This window comes from Pan paniscus, chromosome 9 (genome assembly GCF_029289425.2).
Source record: "Pan paniscus chromosome 9, NHGRI_mPanPan1-v2.0_pri, whole genome shotgun sequence".
In the NCBI taxonomy this organism is placed as follows: Eukaryota; Metazoa; Chordata; class Mammalia; order Primates; family Hominidae; genus Pan; species Pan paniscus.
In genome coordinates this window covers 70,360,799-70,384,584 of record NC_073258.2, presented here as the reverse complement: position 1 = coordinate 70,384,584, position 23,786 = coordinate 70,360,799, and positions in this window count along the sequence as shown.

Here is a 23,786-nt window from a genome sequence, read left to right as displayed (position 1 = left end):
GGGTGGAGATTCTGGGACTTTGCACAAGTTGATTCACCTCAACCAGCCTCAATTTCCTTGTCTGTAAAATGGTGCAGTAGTAGTCCCTGTCTTACCGGGTTGTTATGCAACTTAAATAAGAATATCAAGGCCAAGCGCCTAGCCCAGTGCCTGACATGTCGAAAGTGCTTGGTGGGTGCCAGTCTTTCCCCTCCTCATCAAGTCCTGTGGCAGACAGGCCCCCCAGCAGAGCCGGACCTGCCCTGGGAGTCAGGGTAGGAAACAGATGAGGACCCCAGCCTGGGACTGGCTCCCCTTCGGCCAGCACTGTGCAATAGGAAGACTATGTCAGCCTCACCTATAATTTTTAACTTTCTAATGGTCACATTAAAAAAAAAATTGGCTGGGCGTGGTGGCTTACGCCTATAATCCCAGCCCTTTGGGAGGCCGAGGCAGATGGATCACCTGAGGTTAGGAGTTTGAGACCAGCCTGGCCAACATGACGAAACCCCTCTCTCTACTGAAAATACAAAAATTAACTGGGCGTGGTGGTGCACGCCTGTAATTCCAGCTACTCGGGAGGCTGAGGCAGGAGAATTGCTGGAACCCGGGAGGCCGAGGTTGCAGTGAGCTGAGATCACGCCATTGCACTCTAGCCTGGGCAACAAAGCTAGACTCTGTTTCAAAAAAAAAAAAAAAAATCAATTTTTAATTTCTGTGGGTACATAGTAAGTGGTGGCCACATTTTAAAAAGTGAACAGGACAGGTGAAATACATTTTAATAATATGTTTTATTTAACCCAATACATCCAACATATGATGACAACATGCATTCGCCATTGTGATTATTAGTGAAGTCTTTCACATCCCCTTTTTCCTACTAAGTCTTCAAAATCTGGGGTGTATTTTGTTCTTCCAGGGCATCTTGAAGCAGACCAGCCACGTTGCAAGTGCTTGGAGGCCATGGATGACTGGTGGCTGCTGTTCTGGGAGACAGAATCCTATAGCGTCCCCAGTCCTGCAGCACACAGGTGGGACAATTCCAGCTTGATGTCTCAGCCAGCGGGTTCCCACATCCTCCCCGCCTCTCCCAGGCAGAAGACAGAGTGACCCCGGTAACCAGGTATGGACAGGCGCATCCCTGGGAGAATTTTAGCAGGCTGCCCCAGCAGCAGGGTGTGTCTGTAACACCGCGCCCCCTGCCCCTGTCAAATCCACACAGTGGGCAGCTTACACACTGACTGTTGTTCCTGCCACCTGACTATTGTCCTGTGGCCCAGGGCTGCCCAGAGCCCCTTCCTGCCCAAGTGGCAGCTGGCCCGCTAGATCTGCAGGTGGGTCTTGGGGACACTTCTCATCGGCTCAGCCGCGCTGCCCGGGCAGCTCCTCATGAAAGGCCTGCCTGTGCGCCTGGGTGTGCCTGGGCTGCCGACGTCACCCGAAGCCCCTTCTCATAAATTCCAGCTCCGAGGTTTGCAGTTATCGGGAGGAAGTTTCCAATTGCTGGCTCACATGTGGGAAAATATGTAAGCAAGTGAGAGGCCCTTTTGTCTGGGGCTCAGAGGGGGCCAGTAACCAGGAGGGAGGGTGGCCTGTCCCCAGTGGCGGGTGCAGAGGAAGCGGCTGCGCTCAAGTTTAATGAAGTGCCATGAATCATGACCACCCATCAGGCGCAGATTCTATAAATCACCTGTGACGGGCTTGGCTTGTTTGTTCTTTCTGAAGCCAATACATTGATCAGGGCAGTGGACACGTGAGAAGGCTCACTGGAGGCTCAGACCCTCAGCGACCTGCCGAGGTGAAATCAAACCCTCTTCTTTTAACTTGCAGGAAAACAAGGCCATAAAAAAGGAACTCCTACTAATGAAACCTCCTAGATTCCAAGGAGGAAAACATAGCTCTCAGACCAAGTCCGTTTTTGCCCTTGCATCTGAAAGGGAGTCCGGGGAATTGCTAATTTTGAACTTTCTATACACCCTTCCTGCCTCTGGATGTGGCCGCCTGACTCGAATTCCTTTGCACAATAAAATGAGGGGGGAAAAAATCACATCACTTCAGCAAAACACAGGCTCGATTTTTCTTGATTAGCGGAAAAGTGTGTGCTATTTAAAAAGACACGTCATATAACTTTTTATTTTTTAGCATTCCCAAGCCAAAAAAAAAAAAAAAAAAAAAAGGAGGGGAGTGTGCATTTTGGGAATATGAGCTCAGCTCAGCACCTAATTTGGAAAGACCTTGTGTTTGGTGATGGACTTGGAAAAGCAGGCCTGAATCTGCATTTTAAGAAGATGAGATGTGCAGGGTTTCGTTCCTTCTTCTCCTGGGATTCTCTCAGACTCCAAAGAGAAGGGCCCTCTGCTTCTCAAAGTTCACAGGACAAAGGGGCACCTTGGTCCACGGCTGAGAAACTGAGTTGACCCTTAGGGAAGGATGACCAGGCTCCCTGGCAATCTACCATCCCTAGAGGACCCCATCTGTACCTGCCTGCTGCTGTCACCTGGCTGATGTCATTCTTTTTGGGGAGGGTGGTCGGCGATGGACCCTGGACTGCCTCAGGGCGGTCTTTGGAAGTGGCCTCTGAGTGCGTGTTTAGATGACTCCTTGACAAGCACTGGTTTGCTTGTCATCTTCCTCTTCCTCCCCAGAGTGAGAGCAGGAAACCAGGCCTTGTCAACTGCAGGCCTGCACTCCTGCCCCTGGGTGGCCCCAACCTGCACACGCCGCCTGCCCGCCCGCCAGTGCCAGGGCGCCCGCTGCCTGTCAGGAAGGCCAGGGAGCAGATGTTTGTGCCGTGTGCATGGTGGCCGAGCCTGTGGTTGGGCCACGGGTGCAGGGATCCTGTGTGGCCCCTGCCAGGACCGTGGGCTCTGCAGGAGGGCCAGGGCCATAGCATGGGGGAGGCAAGGGGAACCTTGTCATGGTCCCTGTCCTCAGAGACCCCTCCAGCCAGACCTTCCAAGGTGGGTGGTGGGCATCGGGGCCCTGCCTAGAAGAAGCCACTGCCAGCCCCCTCTATGGGACCTCAGGGACCCGCTGGGCTGCGAGCTGGGAAGGGCTCAGCTCAGCCTAGGAGGGCAGTGTGTTTCCAACTTCGCAAGGTCGGCTGAGCACAGTGGTTGAGGAGTCAGTGTCCTGCAGGGAAGGTGGCCCTTCCTGCCTGGTCTTGGCCCATGTCAGCTCTAGAATGTAGGCTGGCTGCAGTGGGGGAGTCTGGACTAGGGACACTTTCGGGGGGCCTCCTGCTATACTCTGCGTGTGAAAATACAGGAAAAGCCCAGGTCTCAGTAGGCCAGTACCAGCCAGGCTCGCCCTGGGCTCCCATTGACGCTCTGTGGAGTGTGAGGGTCTCACCCCAGACTGGGAGGAAAGGGTGTGAGGCTGAGAAGGCCAGTGACATCCTCGGATGACCTGGGATGCAGCAGAGCTGAGCTGGGGCCAGATCTCATTTCTCCGCCTCAGTGCAGCCTGCTAAGCGTGTTTTCTGTCTGTGGCTGTCTAGGTACATGGCCAGCAGGCAGGGTCCTGTCCTCAAGCCCAGTGGCTCTGCTGGGGTATAGGGCTGGCCACAACTCACTCACTCATTCATTCATTCATTCAGTCAGTCAGTCAGCCAACGACCATTGTGAGCACCCCCCTCCTGCCCCCCACCTCTGCTGCCAGCCACAGCATCAACCCTTGAAAGTTGCCACAAATACTTTCCCCAGGGCCTGGCTTCAAGTCGCATTCAGAGCAAATCAGAGCTCCTCATTTTGGGATTTTGTCAGGAAAATGAAGGTGTTGAAAGCTGCTCCCCACAGCCCTGACCCAGGGCACTGGACATGGGAGCAGGCGGGGGCCAAGGTCCGGCAAGCTCTGGAACCCCATCCCGCCGTCCTTGGCCTCCCCATCCTCTCCTTTACCCCTCAGCTTCCTCTCCTGGCCCCTCTCCCCCGGCTTCCCTTCCTTGCAGGGCAAAAGGAGCAATTGCCTCTCTGTGCGTTTCTATTTCTGCACCTTCCGCTTCCTGGCTGGTGGCCGGCTGGCTGCTTCAGAAAGTTCTGGAATCCGCAAGGCCAGCTGGTCCTGGGTCAGGATGTGGGGGCCTCAGATTTCCTTCTCCCCAACAGCTCCACAGGCGTCCCAGGGGCCGGGCGCCCAAGGGTGTCGGGGAAGGCTGTCACCAAGTGAAGGGATTGGGGAGCAAGTGTGTGAGGGGCAGGCAGATCAGCTTTGTCATGGTGACTGACCAGTGCCTGCACTGGCAGGCAGGTAGAGGGCCTGCTGCTGGTTCCATGGACATGCATTGTGCACCTACTGCACACCAGGCCCTGTTCTAGGCTCTGGAAATGCAATGACGAACAAATACACATACTGGACTTTATTTTGTCCTTTGCAATAGCCCGCAAGGTAAGCAACTTTACTATCAATTTTTCAGACAAGAAAACGAGTTTTAAGTGATTTGCCCAAATCTACATAGTTAGCAAACCACTCAGAATTCAAACACAGGCAGTGGGCTTGAGGCTGTGCCCTTGCTCATCCTCTTCAATAAGTGGATGGTTGTGTGTGTGCCTGTGAGAGAGAGGTGGAGAACAGGAGGCTCCAGGTATAGTCACTAGAAGTCTAAATTGTAGTATACTGTATTAGTCTGTTCTCACGCTGCTAATAAAGACAATACCTGATACTGGGTAATTTATAAAGGAAGGAGGTTTAATGGACTCACAGTTGCACGTGACTGCAGAGGCCTCACCATCACGGTGGAAGGCAAGGAGGAGCAAAAGCACATCTTACATGGCAGCAGGCAAGAGAGTGTGTGCAGGGAAACTCCCACTCCCCTTTATAAAACCATTGGATCTTGTGAGATTTACTCACTATCACAAAAACAGCACAGGAAAGACCTGCCTCCATGATTCGATTGCCTCCCACCAGGTACCTCCCATGACACATGGGAATTATGGGAGCTACAATTCAAGATGAGATTTGGGTAGGGACACAGCCAAACCAAACCATACCAAACACATTTTTTTTTTTTTTTTTGAGATGGAGTCTTTCTGTCACCCAGGCTGGAGTACAGTGGTGACATCTCGGCTCACTGCAGCCTCCACCTCCTAGGTTCAAGTGATTCTCCTGCCTCAGCCTCCTTAGTAGCTGGGATTACAGATGCCCACCACCATGCCCAGCTAATTTTTGTATTTTTTAGTAGAGATGGGGTTTTGCCAGGTTGGCCAGGCTGGTCTTGAACTCTTGACCTCAAGTGATCTACCTGCCTCGGCCTCCCAAAGTGCTGGAATTACAGGTGTGAGCTGCCATGCCCGGCCCAAACACATTTTTTAAAAATATCTCAGTGTTCCAGTGTCTGGTTGTGAATCCTCACATCACCTCTGGGCCTGCCTTAGGGCCGAGGTAAGAGCATGCAGGTATTGGGAAATCTGACTTGGAGTCACACATTCCCTCTCTGGGCCTCATGCTGTCTCTGTGGAAGGAGCTGCTGGTCTCTACTGGGCAGGGGTGAGGCCAGTAGAGTGGTGCAATGGGTACGACCAAGCTGGCAACCCATGCCATGTGTGCAGGGGAGAACACTGCCACCACCACCCAACACTACTTGGAGGGCTAGAAGTGACCCCGTGGGCAGCTGCCCATGCCTAGAGACACATGGAGATATACATTGGCTGCTTAAAAAATGGGATTGTTCTAGACCTGCTTTCCTGAAACCTGTTTTGCTCACAGATTGGTACAGCGCGGGCATCTTTGCATGTCAATAAAAACAGAAAGCAGGGCATCATCTCCATTGCCTGGCAGCATCCCCTGCATGGTTGCATCATCATTTTAGGGACCATTCTCATGTTGATGGACGTGAGTGCTGTTCCCAGTTCTCCTCTTATCAGCGACTCTGTATGGAGCCATCTTGGACACGTGTCCTTTAACATGCATGTGAATAGCGCTGTGGGCTAAGTTCCTGGAGGGAGGATTTCTGGATTAAAGGGTTTGCAAATTTTACACGTTGATTCCTATGGGAGGTGCCTCTGTGTTTCTGAGGAAAGCAAGAGGATGGGCCCTTAACATTGCACACAGGGTTATTGATGAGTTCAGGGAGTGCCTTCTTCTTTATATTAAAAATCTTTTTTCTTTACTACACTTCAGTGTAGGAAATCCAGGAAGTACAGCAAAGTACTCGTTCATTCATTCAGTCATTCATTCAGTCAGCCAACTACTTTTTTTTTTTTGAGATGGAGTCTTGCTCTGTCACCCAGGCTGGAGTGCAGTGGCGAGATCTCGGCTCACTGCAAGCTCCACCTCCTGGGTTCATGCCATTCTCCTGCCTCAGCCTCCCGAGTAGCTGGGACTACAGGTGCCTGCCACCACACCCAGCTAAGTTTTTGTATTTTAGTAGAGACGGGGTTTCACCGTGTTAGCCAGGATGGTCTCAATCTCCTGACCTCGTGATCCGCCCACCTCGGCATCCCAAAGTGCTGGGATTACAGGCGTGAGCCACCGCACCCGGCCCCAACTGCTATTAATGAGCACTGCCTTGCGCTCCCCAGCTCTGCTGCCAGCCAGAGGATCATTTAAAAATTGAAATGGCCTGTTACTCCACACAGAGGTAACCTATTAATCTATCTGTCTATCTCGTATGATACTTGGTTCGTTAAATGTCTTATCATAAGCCCAGCCCTGTGTTGTTAAATAGCCTTCAAAAAGATAATAATAACAAGACCTTTGGCCGGGTGCAGTGTCTCACGCCTTTAATCCCAGCACTTTGGGAGGCCGAGGCAGGAGGACTACTTGAGTCCAGGAGTTCAAGACCAGTCTGGGCAACACAGCAAGTCCCCATCTCTACAAAAAATAAAAATAAATTAGCTGAGTGTGGTGGTGCGCTCCTGTAGTCCCAGCTACATGGGAGGCTGAGGTTGGAGGATCGCTTGGCTCAGAAGGTGGAGGCTGCAGCAAGCTTTGAGCGCCACTGCACTCAGCCTGGGTGACAGAGCAAGAATCTGTCTCAAAAAAAAGAAACAAACAAACAAAAAGAAAAAGTTCACCATAGCTCATGCTTATTGTAGAAAACTTGAAAAATTTGGAGCATTGGAAACTGCTCAGTGTCTGTGTTTACAGGCTGGTATGCTTCACTGTGGTATATTTGTTATGCGTATGCAGACGTTTCATTTTATGTAATCAGTATCATATTGCGGTACCAGTTTTGTCTCCTGCATTTCACTTAACAGACCGTGATTATTTCCCCATAGCGTTAAGTCATTTTTGAAACATGATTTTTAATGGCTGAATAATGTTTTATAGAGCAGATGTTTCATCAATGACCTGTTTTTGCTGTTTCCAGCTTTTACGCATTACAGGAAGTGCTGTGATGTTCCTACTTGCACACAGGTCTTTGCACACATGCAGAAGGGTTTTTTAGAGTCATTCTTAGAAGTTAGATATGAAGTCTAGCTGCATAGTGCCAAATTGTCCTCCAGAAAGCTGGTAGCAATTATATTCCCACCAACGTTGTAAGAGAATACGGCCATCAACACTGCTGAGTAAGGATATTTTGTCTATAATGGCTGCAAATCACATTTCTTTGCTTACTAGTGAGAACAAACACCTTTTTCAAAATAGGATTATCAACCATTTGTATTTTGCTCATGAAATTCCTATGTGGCTTTTAGTCAGTCATCTAGTGGTCGTTGGTCTTGTTGATTTTTAAGCGCTTTTTATATATAACAATATATTAATCTTTTGTTTTCTGTGTTGTGGTATTTTAGCAGTGTCTTTTGAGTAATCAGTTTGGTTTTTCTCTTAATATAAAGACTTTTATTTTATGATCAAATGTCTTGAACTTGTTTTTGGTCACTATTATTTTGTTCTTTTTTTTTTTTTTTTTTTTGACAGTCTTGCTCTGTCGCCAGGCTGGAGTACAGTGACGTGATCTCGGCTCACTGCAACCTCTGCCTCCCAGGTTCAAGTGATTCTCCTGCCTCAGCCTCCTGAGTAGCTGGGACTACAGGTGCCCACGACCAAACCTGGCTAATTTTTGTATTTTGAGTAGAGACAGGGCTTCACCATGTTGGCCAGGATGGTCTTGATCTTATTTTGTTCTTTTTTAAGTTCAGAAAGATCTTTCTTAACTAGAGCTTGGTTAACTGTGCATTTCTGTTTCTGCAGCTGGGGCCCAGCAGCACCTCAGCTGGAATGTGGCGTTTTTCGTTGCAGGGAGAAGTGGTGAATCTGCGGCCCTCAGGCTTGTACCTGCTTCACTGCGGGAGGCTTCGGTGAGGGGGTATCTGGGGGACAGAAATGGCCTGTAGGGTGATCCCACCCTAGAATGTTCAGCAAAGCCTACAGAAAGGGGGTGTTCTGCTCTCTCTCTGCAGAAGGTGGCCCAGCTCAGCAGACACTGTGTGGATGTCACAGCCCAGTAGTTCAGAGGACCCTGGACCACCATCTAGACAGAGAAGGCCACAGCCTTGGCAATGTCCAGACCCTTCCTCCTCTGATCCCACAGGTGTGGCATCACCCAGACAGGAGGCTGCAGCTGTAGAGTCAGACAGCCCCCTTTCTGCACTGGCAGGAGACGCCCAGGACTGGAGCCTTTGGCGGGGGTGGGAGGGCTGATGGCGGGTGTGATGGGGTGGGAGGGTGATGGGACAGTATACCTTAGGTGTGCACGCTCCTGTGGTCTCATTCCTATCTGTAAATGGTTCCCCCCATTTGTCCTAGCTTTTACATGGGGACACACATTTGTCCTAGCTTTTATATGGTTCTATATTTTCCAACTACTCATGTGTCCCTGGGTTTGCTCATTCATTCATTCATTCATTCATTCATTCCCAGTGCCAAGACTGAGGATTCAGCAGTGGATGAGCTTGATAGTGAAAGAAGAATCAACCAACCATGGGAGGATGAGATAAGCTCAGCAGCGGGGAGGGCATGAAGCCAGGCAGGGGACAGAGCTGGGTGGGGCAGGATGTGGGACATTTTAGACGTGGGAAGGAGAGTGGGGAGGGGAAGTCTCGTTCAAGCAGAGACACTTGAGACACTTGAGGAGGGTCTGGTTGAAGCACACAGTGGTTGCGGATCAGTGTTCCAGGCGAGGGGCAGGAAGGTGCTCTGTAGGCAGAGGCCCCAGGAATTCATTCTGGAATCAGTGATGAGACTGGGACTTCGCTTTAACAGATCCCGGACCCCTAATTAGACCGTCCCATCTTCCCTAAGGATTAAAATGCCACCTTCGCAACACGCTGAATTAGTGTGTGCATAGCAGGTGCCGTTCCGGGCATTTTGTCAGGTCCCTGTGAGTCCCCACCTAAGGTGCTATGGTGGGAGGGAGTGATAGCCAAGGAGAGGCAGGGAGGGGCTCAGGGTTATGTGAGGAGGGGTCTTTGGACTCCAGAGTTCCCCATCTTACAAGTTAAATGTCTGGAAATACATGGCTTTTGGCCCCACCAAGAAAGGCAATGATACTGTAATGCCCAGTTCTTGCATTTGGGGTGGTTTGAACAATTATGTAGTAACTCCTGAGAAGAACAAGCATTTTACTTCCCTCACCATCCCAAAAATTCACAGGTCTGTCCTCCCTGGGACAGTGGAGAGACAGTGGATTCCTGCCTGAATAAGCCCTTCTCACCCCACATGACTATGACGCTTTGTAAAGGGGCATTGCAGAAGGATGTGCTGGGGGTGGCGGAGAATCCTGTGGAGCTCTAAGCAGGGCTTCCTCAGGAAGAGAGTCCCTCTTCTGCCCCTCCACAAGGTGGGTATCCCCAGGAATGGGGCCCCACTCTCCATCTTGGAAATAGAACACAGGTGTGAGGAAGGCCAGGGCCCCCCAACCCCCTCATTGGGGCAGATAGGGGTCCAGATGAGGCAGGTTCAACCCAAGGTCATCAACAAGTACTAGCAGAGATGCCTGGAGCTGGCGGGAGGACAGAAATGGAAACTGCTCATGGCAGCCCTGGGCAGGCGTGGGATGGAAATAACTTTCACCTGGCTCAGTTCAGGGGAGAACTGTGTTTTCAGTATAGTTAGTGGGTAAAGACCAAGTTATTTATCTCCAGAATAAGGGTAGGACACAAATAGCTAAAATTAGAAAGTGGAGACAATACTACCAACCTTACAGTGATGAAAGGATGATAAGATAATAAATACTATGGACAACTGAACACCAACAAATTAGATAACCTAGAAGAAATGGACAAATTCCTAGAAACACACAAATTACCTAACCTGACTCAAGAAGAAATAGCAATCTAATAGGCCTACAATTAGTAAGAAGCTTGAATCATTAATCAAAAGCCTCCCAACAAAGAAAGCCCTGGACCTGATGGCTTCATGAGTGAATTCTACCAAACATTTAAAGAAGAATTAGTACCAATTCTTCTCAAACTCTTCCAGGAAAGTGCAGAAGACAGAACATTTCTTAACTCGTTCCATGAGGTCAGTGTTACTCTCATTCCAAAGCCAGACAAGGACATCATAAGAAAAGAAAACTACAGACCAATACCACTCATGAATACAAATGCAAAAATCCTCAACAAAATATTAACTAACCAAATTCTATAACATATTAAAAAAATTATTCACCATGGCCAAGTGGGAGTTATCTCAAGAAAGCAAGGGGATTCAGCACAAGAAAATCAACCAGTATAATTGATCATTAGGAGAATGAAGGGGCTGAGCACAGTGGCTCACACCTGTAATCCCAACACTTTGGAAGGCCAAGATGAGAGGATTGCTTGAAGTCAGGATTTCAAGATCGGTCTGGAAAAAATAGCGAGACCTCATCTCTACAGTTTTGTTTTCTTTTTAATTAGCCAGGCTTGGTGGTGTGTGCCTGTAATCCCAACAACTTGGGAAGCTGAGATGAGGGTATCACTTGGGCTTAAGAGTTTGAGACTGCAGTGAGCTCTGATTGTGCCACCACACTCCAGCCTGGATGACAGAGTGAGATCCTAAGTCCAATAAATAAATAAATAAATAATAGAATGAAGGGAAAATAAAAACCCCACATGATCATCACAGTTGATGTGGAAGAGGCATTTGAAAACACTCAGCACCTTTTATGATAAAAATCTAAGTGAACTAGGAATAAAGGGAAAACTTCTCAACATGATAAAGGGTATTTATGGAAAATCTATAGCTAACATCATATTCAGTGGTGAAGGGGTGAAAGCTTTCCCACTGAGATCAGGAACAAGCTAAAGATATCCCCTTTGCCATTTCTATTTAACATTGTACTGGCAGTTCTAGCCAGAGCCATTCAGCAAGAAAAAGTAATAAAAGGCATCCAAATTGGGAAGGAAGAGGTAAAACTATCCATATTCACAGATGACATCCCCTCCCCTCCCCTCACCTCCCCTTTGCTTCCTTCATTAATTATAGAGACAGGGTCTTGCTCTGTTACCCAGGCTGCAGTGTTGTGGCACAATCATATCTCATTGGAGCCTCAAACTCCTGGGCTCAAGCGATCCTCCCACCTCAGCCTTCCGAGCAGCTGGGACTAAAGGTGTGTTCCACAATACTTGGTTATTTAAAAAAAAATTATAGAGCTAAGGTCTCACTATGTTGACCAGGGTGGTCTCAAACTCCTAGGCTCAAGCAATTCTCCTGCCTTGGCCTCCCAAAGTATTGGGATTATAGCTGTGAGACACTGCACCTGGCCTCATAATCTTTTATAAAGAAAATTCCAAAGAATACACAAGAAAGTGACTAGGCTAATAAATGAATTCATCAAAGCTGCATGGCAAAACATCAGCACACAAAAGTCAGTTGCGTTTCTATACACCAGCAATGAATAATCTGAAAAGAAAATTAAGAAAGCAATTCTATATATAATAGCATTTAAAATAATTAAATACTTAGGAAAATACCTAGCCAAAGAAATGAAAAACTTTCATGCTAAAAACTATAAAACACTGCTGAACAGAATGAAAGGATATCTAAATAAATGAAAAGACATCCCATGTTCACGGATAGAAAGATTTAACATTGTTGAGACGTCAATACTATCCAAAATGTTCTATAGATACAACATAATTCCTATCAAAATTCCAAGAGCCTTTTTCACAGAAATGGAAAATCCATTCTTGAAATGTGTATAAATTGCAAGGTGCCCCAAACAGTCAAAATTACTTTGAAAAAGAATAAAGTTGGAGAACACACTTTTATTCCCAACTTCAAAAAAATTACTAGAAAGTTACATTAATTAAGAGTATGGTACTAGCATAAGAACAGACATATAGACTGATGAAATAGAATAGATAGCTCAGAAATGAACCCTCACATATATGATCAATTGATTTTTGACAAGAGTACCAAGACCACTCAAAGGGGGAAAGAATAGGTTTTTCAATAAATGGTGTTGGGAAAACTGGCTATTCACATACAGAAGAATGAAATTGGACTTTTACCTTGCACTATATACAAAAGTTAACTAGGATCAAAGACCTAAACTGAAGAGCTAAAACCATACAACTCTTAATTAGAAAACACTGGAAAAATCTTTTTAACACTGGATTTTATAACAACTTCACAGATATGACATCAAAAGCACAAGCAACAAAAGAAATGAGATAGACAAATTGGAATTCATCAAAATTAAGATTTTTTTTTGCATCAAGGACATTATTTAAAACGTGAAAAAGGCTCGGTGTAGGGCTCACATCTGTAACTCCAATACTTTAGAGGCTGAGGCAGGAGGATTGCTTGATGCCAGGAGTTTGAGAGCAGCCTGGGCAATGTAGTGAGACCCTATCTCTACAAAAAAAAATTAGTAAATTAGCCAGGTGTGGTGGAGTGCACTGGTAGTCCCAGCTACTCAGGAGCCTGAGGTAGGAGGATTGCTTGAACCCAGAGGTTTGAGGCTGCAGTGAGCTATGATCACACCACTGCACTGCAGCCTGGGTGACAGAGCGAGATGCTATCTCTAAAAACAAAACGAATCAAAAAAATGACACACACTGTGAAAAGACAATCTACAGAATGGAAGAAAATGTTTGCAAATTGTATATCTGAGAAGAGATTAATATCCAGAATACATAAACAACCCCTGCAACTCAACAACAATAAAAACCAACAATGCAATTCAAAATGGGCAAAGGACACAAAGAGACATTTCTTCAAAGAAGATGGCCGGGCGCGGTGGCTCAAACCTGTAATCCCAGCACTTTGGAAGGCTAAGACGGGCAGATCACAAGGCCAGGAGATCAAGACCATCCTGGCTAACACGGTGAAACCCCGTCTCTACTAAAAATACAAAAAATTAGCCTGGCATGGTGGTGGGCGCCTGTAGTCCCAGCTACTCAGGAAGCTGAGGCAGGAGAATGGCGTGAACCCGGGAGGCGGAGCTTGCAGTGAACTGAGATGGCGCCACTGCACTCCGGCCTGGGCGACAGAGCGAGACTCCATCTCAAAAAAAAAAAAAAAGAAAAAAAGAAGAAGATATACAAATAGCCAACAGGCATAGGAAAAGGTACACATCACCATTAGTCATTAGGGAAATTCAAATCAAAACCACAATGAGATACCACCTCAGGCTTACTAGGGTGGCTATTACTTGAAGGAAAAAAAAAAGGAAAATAGCAAATGTTGGTGAGGATGTGGAGAAACTGGAAGCTTTGTGCAGTTTGGTGGTTCCTCAAAAACTTAGACATAGAACTAAATATGACCCAGCAATTTTATGCCTAGATACGTACTCAAAAGAACTGAAAGCACACCAGTGTTCACAGTAACATTATTCAGAGCCAAAAGGTGGGATCGACCTAAGTGTTCATCAACAGATGAATGGACAAACAAAGTATAATACATCCAGACAATGGAATATTATTCAACTATGAAAACTATGAAAATACATGAAATTTTGATACATGCTGCAACATGAATGGACCTGAAAAACATTATGGCAACAGTCTTTGGGAGGCCAAGGCGGGTGAATCACCTGAGGTCAGGGGTTTGAGACCAGCCCGGCCAACATGGTAAAACCCCGTTTCTACTAAAAATACAAAAATTAGCCAGGCTTGGTGGAGCACACCTGTAGTCCCAGCTACTCGGGAGGCTGAGGTGGGAGGATCACTTGAACCCAGGAAGCAGAAGTTGTCGTGAGCCGAGATCATGCCACTGCACTCCAGCCTGGGCAACAGAGTGAGACTCCTTCTTAAAAATATAAAAATTATATATATATATATATATATATATATATCAAGTGAAATAAGCCAAATACAGAAGGACAAATACCATATGACTCCACAAATATGAGGTGCCTGTGATAGGCAAATTCATAAACAGAAAGTAGAATACAGGTTACTAGGGCTGGAGGAGGGGGAGAGGAAGATTATTGTTTTATGGGTACAGAGTTTCCTTTTGGGAAGATGAAAACTTTCTGAAGATTGATGATGGTAATGATCATACAACACTGTGAATGTATTTAATGACACTGAATTGTACACTCACAAATGATTAAAATAATAAATATGATTTTATGTGTATTTTACCACAATAAAAAGTAGAAGTAAATCTGTTACAGGAATGGATTGTTCCCCCAAAATAATAATAATAATGAAAGGAGGCTGTTGGTTCAAGCTCCTCCCTCCCACCTTCTGCTTCAATCATGTGCCTGCAACAGCCAAAGGTTATAAACTGGTGGGTTTGAAGCAATGTCTCAGCACAAGACATGAAATGTACCACCTGTGCTGGTGCTCTCCTTGTGATAATAATGGTTATTAGCAGAGAAGCTGGGCAGGGTTGGACGCAGGGCCATCTGGACCCCTGGGCTCTGCTGCCCTGGCTGGGAAATTTAGGGTCCTCACTATGTGACAAGGACCTCTTAGCAGGAAGCACAGACTAAGTGGAGGTCATTGCACCTGGGCTTGTGGGGGGGCCTCGGATGTTCACAGCCCCTACAGGGGAGCACACAGCTGAAGCTTGACAGGGAGCCACGGATGGCTTCTCTTTGGAAAGTTCTGCATACCAGAAAGTTCTTCTCCTACTTCCCCAAGTCAGTCTCCCTGCATCTCCCTGACCCCACCAGCTCCAACTGTGGGGCCTGTTCTCCTCCATGGAGTTGTGAAGACAAAAGTGAATGTCCTTTCATGGGACTCACCTCCAGATGCTCAAAGACAGTATGACATCCCCCAAGAGGCCTCGTCCCCAGACCATCCACCCCCAGTTCCTCCAAAGCTTCCTCATAGCTCCTGTTCTGCTATTTTTATAGCACATGCTTTATTGAAGGGTATGACTCACAGACAGAAAAGTACACAAATCGAAGTTTACAGCTTGAGACAGAGGTTGACCAGAATCCTCCCCAGAAGCCCAGCATCCTTTCCAGTCATCACACCCTGCAAGGGAGCCACCAGCCTGGCTTCTGTCGCCACAGATGAGTTTTGCCTGTTTTGAACTCGACTTAATGTGATCATGCAGAATGTGCTCTTTTGTGCCTAGCTTCTTTCACTGAACATGGTATCAGTGAGATTCATCTATGATGTTATGTGTAACATAGTCCATTCATCATCATTGATCAGATTCATCATCATATGAAGATACCACCATTTATCCATTCCACTACTGATGGGCTTTTTATGTTAAGAACATTCTCATATATGTCTTTTGGGACACATATATGTGTGTTTCTTGCATGTTTACTGAGGGGTGAAGTAGCTGAGACATAGGGTAGGTGAATTAGTCTGTTTTCACGCTGCTGATAAAGATATACCTGAGACTGGGCAATTTACAAAAGAAAGAGGTTTAATGGACTCACAGTTCTACCTGGCTGGGGAAGCCTCACAATCATGGTGGAAGGTAAAAGGCACATCTCACATGGCAGCAGACAAGAGAAGAGAACTTGTGTAGGGAAACTCCCCTTTATAAAACCATCAAATCTGGTGAGACTTATTTACTATCATGAGCATAGCACAGGAAAGACCCATCCCCATGATTCAATTACCTCCCATTGGGTCCTTCTCACAACATGTGGGAATTGTGGGAGCTACAACTGAAGATGAGATTTAGGTAGGGACACAGCCAAACCACATCATTAGGCATGTTGCAGCTTTGTAGATACCACCAAACCTTTCTCTACTGTGGGAGCGCCACTTACTCTCACCAGCTGAATGTGAGCATTCCAGTTGCTCCATATTGTCTCCAACACTTGGTTTAGTTGGCCTTTGTCAGTATAGTCCTTCTGGTGGAAGTAGCATGGGGTTTCTGAATGTCCTTGCTATGCTAGCCCCACAACAAGACCCAGCTATCTTTGCTCCTCTCAGCACAGAGCTATGGGAGGGCTCTCAAGTCTTTAACCTGGTGTCTCATCTTCTGTTACTGTAATCTCCCATTCCACACCACCTCTTTGGCAGACACATGACATTGTTGGTTCATTTTGAGCTTACTGTTGACTGAAACTCTAAGGTCAGAGCCATCCTCTGCCATGCCTGGCTTCCTCTTCCCCACTGTTCTCATGTGGAGGTTTCTTGGAGTCATGGCAGTTCAAGTCCCAGAGCCTAGGGACCTCACAGCCAGGTAGCTCTGCAGTCCCCATGGCCTGGACGGCATCCACTCTGTGTGAGAAGATGGGGCTCAGCGTTCAGCTTCTGCTGCCACAGGGAGACCTCAGGCAAGGCCCTCTGCCTTCTAGGCTTGGGTCTCTGCCTTTCCAGTCAAGGTGATAAACTCACCTGCCCAGACTGTTGCTGGGAGACTTATCAGGGTCTCTGGATGCTGGTGAAACCCCAGCCCCAGCCAGTTTCCAGGTTATTGACACCATCACAAGAAAGAATTTAGAGACAAGTCAGGTGAAGCGAAAGGCAAGGAGCTTTTATTGCAAATCCAAAGTACACACTCAAGAGGGAAGCACAGTGTACTCATGAGAAGTTTGAGTTTCTAATTTTGTGGACGTTTCTTTAATTAAAGGGTGGAATCATCAGGTGTTCTGGAAAAAGAGGGGATTTCAGGGACTCCCCCTGGTTACTGCCCTCTTTCTCTCTAATTTGGGTTTGCCTGGAAGAGTCCTGGATATATCACCCTGACCGCTGTGGCTCAGGCCGTTTTCTCTCCCTTATTTTTGGTTTTCTGTTATCTTGTGGTTTCTTCGCCTAGTTCCTGTTTCAGCTTTCTGGGTTTTTCTATCCTCCTGCCAACACCTCGTGCTATCTCACTTTCTGTCTCACAACAGGAGGTCCTGGAAGTGGACCTACTTTGTCTACTGCAAAAGGCCTCAAGAGTGGATTTTTGCTGTCCCTCTTAGAGCCCTCACTGGCATTCTCTCGGCAGGTGGGAATCGGGTGGGATTCCCAGTGGACAGACCATGCCCCTTTGGCTGTGGGCATGTGTGTCACCTGCTCCTCCCCCTCCCTTGTCCCTTCCCCTCCAGCCCTGCCTCTCCGCATTCCGGGCTCTGACTTACTTGGTTTTTGTGTTTCCAGTGTCATCTCTCCTTCTCGCATCCTGTCTCTGTTTCTGTCTCACTCTCGGTCTCTCTCTGAATCTCTCTTTTCTCTGACTTGGCAGGTCTGAGGTGTCCGCTGCCTGCTGAGGCTCCCTCCTCTGGATGAAGGCTCCTAGGAAGTTCATGTTACCCTGACACGGAGCTCATCCCTGATCCCAACCACAGGGCCTGGCACCTGCTCCGAGAGCCAACAGCCTCCCAGGCGCCTGTGCCAGCAGGGAACACCTGCAGCTTCTGCTTGGCAGCCTCCAGGAAAATGGGGTGCAAGCAAGGCCAGGACAGAGGCAGGACAGGTCGCTTCACTCAGTCCCTGCTGCCTCTGAGGGGACTCTACCCCCAAAGGAGCCACGTAGAGTGCCAGGCCTGGAGGACACAGCACCTCACCTTGTGTGGAAATGCAGCATGGGAAGGACCGCAGTCATGACCGTGGGAATTGCCGGCATTTTCCACGACTTTGCTTTCTCCTAGGCCCTGTGCTGAACACATTTCACGTGTGACTCAGGGGATCTTCCAGGCAACACTGCGAGTGACTTGTCACAAACAAGGAAATGGCGGCATGGGGTGCTGCTGGCTCAGGATGGGGCAGGCCTGGAACCTGAGCACACTGTCGGGCCCTGGACTCCTCACCATCCTGCAGTGCCAGGAGAGGGCAGGGGCGGCCCCCAGGGAGGGCACCCACCCAGCCTGAGAACCGGTGGGGGTGGGCAGGAGGAGAGGGAGGTGTTCCCGCTATAACCCAAAGGATCACGGGGAAGCAGCCACAGGAAGGGAAGGGTCAGGGTGGGGGAAAGAGGCAAAGATCTGGAGGCGAAGAGGGTTTTGGCTCCTGGGGAACTGAAGGAAGCATAGTGCAGCTTGAGGACCCACTAGGCAGGGCTCTGGGGTGGGGTGGGGTGTGGGCAGCTGCATCATGCATGCTCCTGTCTCAGAGAAGGCAGTGGCATTTCTGGTCCTTTTTTTGCTACATGGGGTGAGCTACTGACCATGTTACACAGATCTAGAATTTTCTCCAGTTTGGGGGTTTCTCTCAGAATGATAATAAGGCAAATTCCTCTTGTACTCCCCAGATGGACCTGTTCTTCCTACCATCCCTTCTCTGCCTCAGGGAGCCCAGTGGGTACAGACCTCCCTGGAACTGCCTCCAACTCACCCACCCATCCACCTGTTTATCCACCCACTCACCCATCCAGCCATCTTCCTACCTATGATGGTTAACTGTATGTGTCAACTTGATTGGGCCACAGGGTGCCCAGATATTGGGTCAAATGATTCTGGGTGTGTCTGTGAGGGTGTTTCTGGATGTGATTAGCACAACGATGTGTAGATGGAATAAGCAGTGTGCCCCCCCACCCCCACTCCCAGGGATGGGCCTCACCCCATCCATCCAGGGCCTGTAGAGAACACAGGGGCCCACCCTCCCCCAGGCCAGTGGGGATTCTCCTGCCTCCCTGAGCTGGGCCACTGGTCTTTTCCTGCCTTCAGATTCAAACTAAACCATGGGCTCCTCCTGGGTTTAGAGCCCACCAGCCTCTGGACTGGAACCACACCACAGGCCCTCCTGGGCCTCCAGCTTCCTGATGGCAGAGCCTGGAACTCACCGGCCTCCATCACTGTGTGAGCCAGTTCTTCAATATAAATCTCCTCTATGTACACACACCCTATTGATTCTGTTTCTCTGGAAAACCCTGACTAATGTCCCTCCACATCCTAGTGCCTCCTGTGTCCCCTCCGTACGCTGGGTCCTGTGCACCACATGGGGACTCTGGTGAGAACAGGGCGTTTCCTCAAACACACGTACCACTCATGTGGAAGCACACACAGATATTCTCACATGCCCAGACACAAAAGCACACAGACTCGCCCAGGAACCCACACCCACACACAGAGTGTCTGTGCAAGTACACACATGTACACATGTATGTTCCCAGATATCCACAGAGAGACCTGTGCCCTGACAGGTGCCTGGGCATGTGAGCTCAGGTGCACGCCAAACTGTAGCTGCAGGCCACACGAGGCACACGCCCTGCAAACACAGGCCCATGCCCCAGTGCACACGGGCAAAGACGCGTGTGCTCCCATGTGGGTGTGCATGCTCATCAACTCACACGGGTGCCCTTGACCAACTCACACAGCACACAGGCTGACTCACAGACACGCAATACCCCTACACACACATGCACACATGCACACGCATGCACACGCACGTCGGCCCACAGTCATCCACGATGGTGAGTATCTTCCACGTTCCTTGTTGCTAACCGAGGTCACCAGTTGGGACTTGCTAAATTGCTGCTGCAGAAAAAGAGCCGTCAGCAGTTTCTGGCTCAGGCTGCCTCACGGGGGTGCCCTCTGGCTCCTCGGCTGCCTGGTAACCAAAACCCAGGCCCGGCCTCAGGAATGCTGGCAGCGGGAGGGAGGGGGAGAGTGCGTTTACCCCCTCATTTAAACATCTCAGTGTGGTACACAGCACAGCTCGGTGCTGCCCGTGCCCAGCCTGCTGTGGGCACGTGAGGGGTGGGGTGGCTGGCATGGCTGCTGGTGCCCAGGGATCCCGGAGTCAGCATTTGCCCCAGGCCCCCCCACATCCTGCTGCCCAGAGCCCCCTTCCTGGTCCCCACTGTGGCCTCTGTCTTGCTCACCACACCCACCCCACACCCTACGCCCTACTGAGCCCCCCCGATGTGGACCCCCTCGCTCTTCATGTCCCTTCTCTGGCCACCCCCACACAAGCATGCTTCTGGGGGCTCTGCAGGCCCCCGGTGGTCTTGCACCCACAGCTGGGCTGAGGACAGCGCCCCAGCTGCTCCGCTCTCTAGGCTTCCCAGACTCCACAGGGCCCTCAGCCTCGGCTGTCCTCAGGGCGCTGCCTCCTTCCTCCTGTCCTCGTCGCTTCCTCCTCTTCCTCCTCCCCCATCCCTTTCATAATGAGTTTGCTGTTTCTGTCACTCGCATGTCCTTCTAAGTCAGGCCTAGCAATGGGGTTGGTTTCCAGATGAAACCAACTGGACATGCTGGCTTCCTGAGAGGGAGCCCTGCGGAGGGATCCTAGGGGGGAGTCCTGAGGGAGGGGGTCCTGAGGAGGAACCCTGAGGAGGGATCCTGAGGAGGGAATCATTAGGAGAGTTTCTGAGGAGGGATCCTGAAGAGGGATCCCGAGGAGGGAATCCTGAGGAATCTTGAAGAGGGATCCTGAGTGGGGATCCTGAGGAGGAATCTTGAAGAGGGGATTCTGAGGAGGGATCCTGAGGAGAAATCTTGAGGAGGGGATTCTGAGGAGGGATCCTGAGGAGGAATCTTGAGGAGGAGATTCTGAGGAGGGACCTTAAGGAGGGATCCTAAGGAGGGAATCCTGAGAAGGGATCCTGAGGAGGGATCCTGAGGAGGGATCTTGAGAGGGATCTTGAGGAGGGAATTCTGAGGAGGGATTCCAAGGCAACCACATCACAATGACTGGGGAGTGAGGGTTTTACGGCCATTCTTACCCCCAGATGACAGGTCAGACTGTGGTCAGAGGGATGTCTAAGCCACTAAATGTGACTGTATCAATTTAATACCCTGCAAGATCTCCCCATTGTCTGGACTTTAGGACACAGCTCATCACCAATGTCTACATTTTCCTGCTTGGTCACACTCATCTCTCCCCACTAATACTGGTCCTTCTGGCAGTTTATGGAATGAACCACATTCTTTCTGACCACAGGCCCTTTGCACAGGCAGTCTGTGAATTCCCTCCTCCTCCTGCCTGGGAGCATGGGGCTGTGTCCATGCAGACGGGTGGGTGCTGTTCTAGCTCAGGCTGCTGTGACAAAGCACCACAGACGAGTGCCTAAATAGCAGGCATTTATGTTCTCACAGTCCTGGAGGTTGGAAGGCCATCATCAAGGTTTCACAGGGCTGGTTCCTCCTGAGGCCTCTCTCCGTGGCTTGTAGACACTGCCTTCTCCCTGTGTCCTCACATGGTCATCCCTCTGTGTGTGTCTGTGTCCTCATCTCCTTTTATTAAAAGGACACAGTCATATGGGATTAGGGCCCACCCTAATGACTTCACTTTAACTTGATTACCTCTTTAAAGACCCTAGCTCCAAATGCTGAGATACTGGGGGTTAAGAGCTCAATGTGTGAATTTCAGAGGGATACAATTCAGCCCATCACAGGCAGCTTTTAAAAATTCACCCAAATGTTCCATGTGGGTGAGCAAGGGCTCTAGATGCCACCTCATTCTTGTTCCAACATCTTCTCTGACCCCAGCCTCTTTCGTTCAACCCCTCAAGCACTCTGTCCAAGCTCACTGGTGGCCCAGGACACTCTAACTCAGCTGGTAGTGTTTGATCCCCCGAGAGTGGGAGCTGCAGGAGCAGGCATTGTGTCTCACTCATCTGCTGACCACTGGGAGGAGGAAGGCTGTGCCCTGGCCAGTGCTGTGCTGCTCTGCTGCTCTGTGCTGGGCTGTGGAGGCAACCACGCTTCTGCCCTGCCCTCCTAAGGCCCTTGGTCCAGCCAGGGGGATGAATGGATGTCACAGCATGAATTGTTGGACGCTTTAACAAAGGCCTACAGCAAGGGGTTTCCAGAGGGGTTGGGGGATGGCTTCTTGGGGGTGGGATTCTCTGGGTGGATCCAGTCCTGGTAGCTACAGGAAGGGGTGGGCCACATTTGTCTGGCATCCTGCCTACAGTAGGCACCGGTTTCCACCACCCAGTGTCCACTGTTGTCTTTGGATCACAGCACCTGAATGAATCCCTTTTTGGCCCTGAAGCCACAAGCACTAGGCATGGCCTGGGCAGAGGTCACCACTCGTGTGCCCAGCTTCTAAAAGCCAAGGGTGGTCATTGCCCTGGGCAGGGTTCTTTGGACATAAAAACAGAGGTGGATGGCGGCAAGGACAGAAAACAGAAACGGCTTCAGCCAGCCCATTCCGTCAGTGACTTCTGGTGGGACAGCTGTCGTTCACAAACCTGGGAGGACTGGGTGTGCCCTTGGAGGCTGGTGAACAGGGGGGCCCACAAATGGATAAAGGGCCTGTGCTGCTTGCACTAGGGTGGGTCAGTTGGCCCAGAAAACAGAAGGGCAGCTGCCTCCTTCTCTAGACTGGCTCTGTGGTCATCTTTCACCTGAGGGTGTCTGTTTAAAAGAAAATCCTCAGAACAAGATGTCGAAATCAGCCGGTAGCTCTCTTGTCCTCCATTGGCCCAAGCTCCCTGGGGGCAGGCCAGAGTTTCTGGGCCTCTGCACTTCTGACATTTGGGGCTGGGCCATTCTTGGGGTGGGGCTGTCCTCGGCCCTGTAGGATGTGTAGCCGCAGCCCCGGCCTCTGCCTGCAGGATGCTCATAGCACTCCTCCCCTCTCCAGAGTTGTTACAGCCAAAAATGTCTCCAGGCACTGCCACGTGGCCCCTGGGGGCACCATCACCCCCTGCTGAGACCCTCTAATTTAGCCTTAGTACCTTGTACTGTTAACTGGACACTGTGAGGGGCCACAGGGCCACAGGTCTGAGGTGGAGGCAGGCGTGTCCATGTGTGTCTGGGGTTTCTGCAAGTGGAATGCTGGTTCCAGCCGGTTTCTTCAGGGGAGTTACGGCTGTGCCTCTGGTCGTCTCTTGGCTTTCAAGAATGAGTTTTCTGGGCTTTTCCTTCTGGGCTTCCCTGGAGGATAGAGGTGCCCACTCATGAAGCCTGTGCCTCGAGACTTAGGGCTAAGGGGGCTCTGCTTGGTTGGGGAAGGGTGGTGGACTGCAGGGCCTCGAGCTTGAAGGAAGGACCGGGGGTCCCTGAGCAATATCACAGAAGCTTTAGGAGCCAGCAGGCCCAGCCAGGGGATGCTGGACAAGTGCGGGAAAGCTCCCCAGGAATCCTGGGTCCCATCTGTGGGGTCTCTGGCTGCCTCCATGCTGGGCTTCATCCCAGGACCTGGCCCCGATCTGGATGGTTCTGTCACTGAGGGCAGGGTTCTCATCACCTGGAGCCCTGCTGTCTGCAGCAAGAGGGAGGGGCCTGGGACCCTCTTGCTGTCAGTGGTAGAGGCTAGAAGAGGTAGCTCAAGGACCCCCACCCTTCTCCCCTGCCCACACACGAACTCTGGCCGACCGCCCTCTCCCGACTCAGCCAGCTGCCACCAGCCACTGCATTCTCTGGTTCCTTTACTCCAGCCCATCTCTGCCATCAGCACCTCGCCTTTGTTCCTCTCTGTCAAGAAGACAAAGATCCAAGGCAAGGCGCGGTGGCTCACGCCTGTGATCCCAGCACTTTGGGAGACCGAGAGGAGAGGATCCATTGCCTGAGCCCAGGAGTTCAAGACCAGCCTGAGCAACACAGCGAGACCCCACCTCTGCAGAAAATAAAAAGATTAGCCAGGCATGGTGGTACATGCCTGGGGACTCAGCTACTTGGGAGGCTGAGGGGTGAGGAT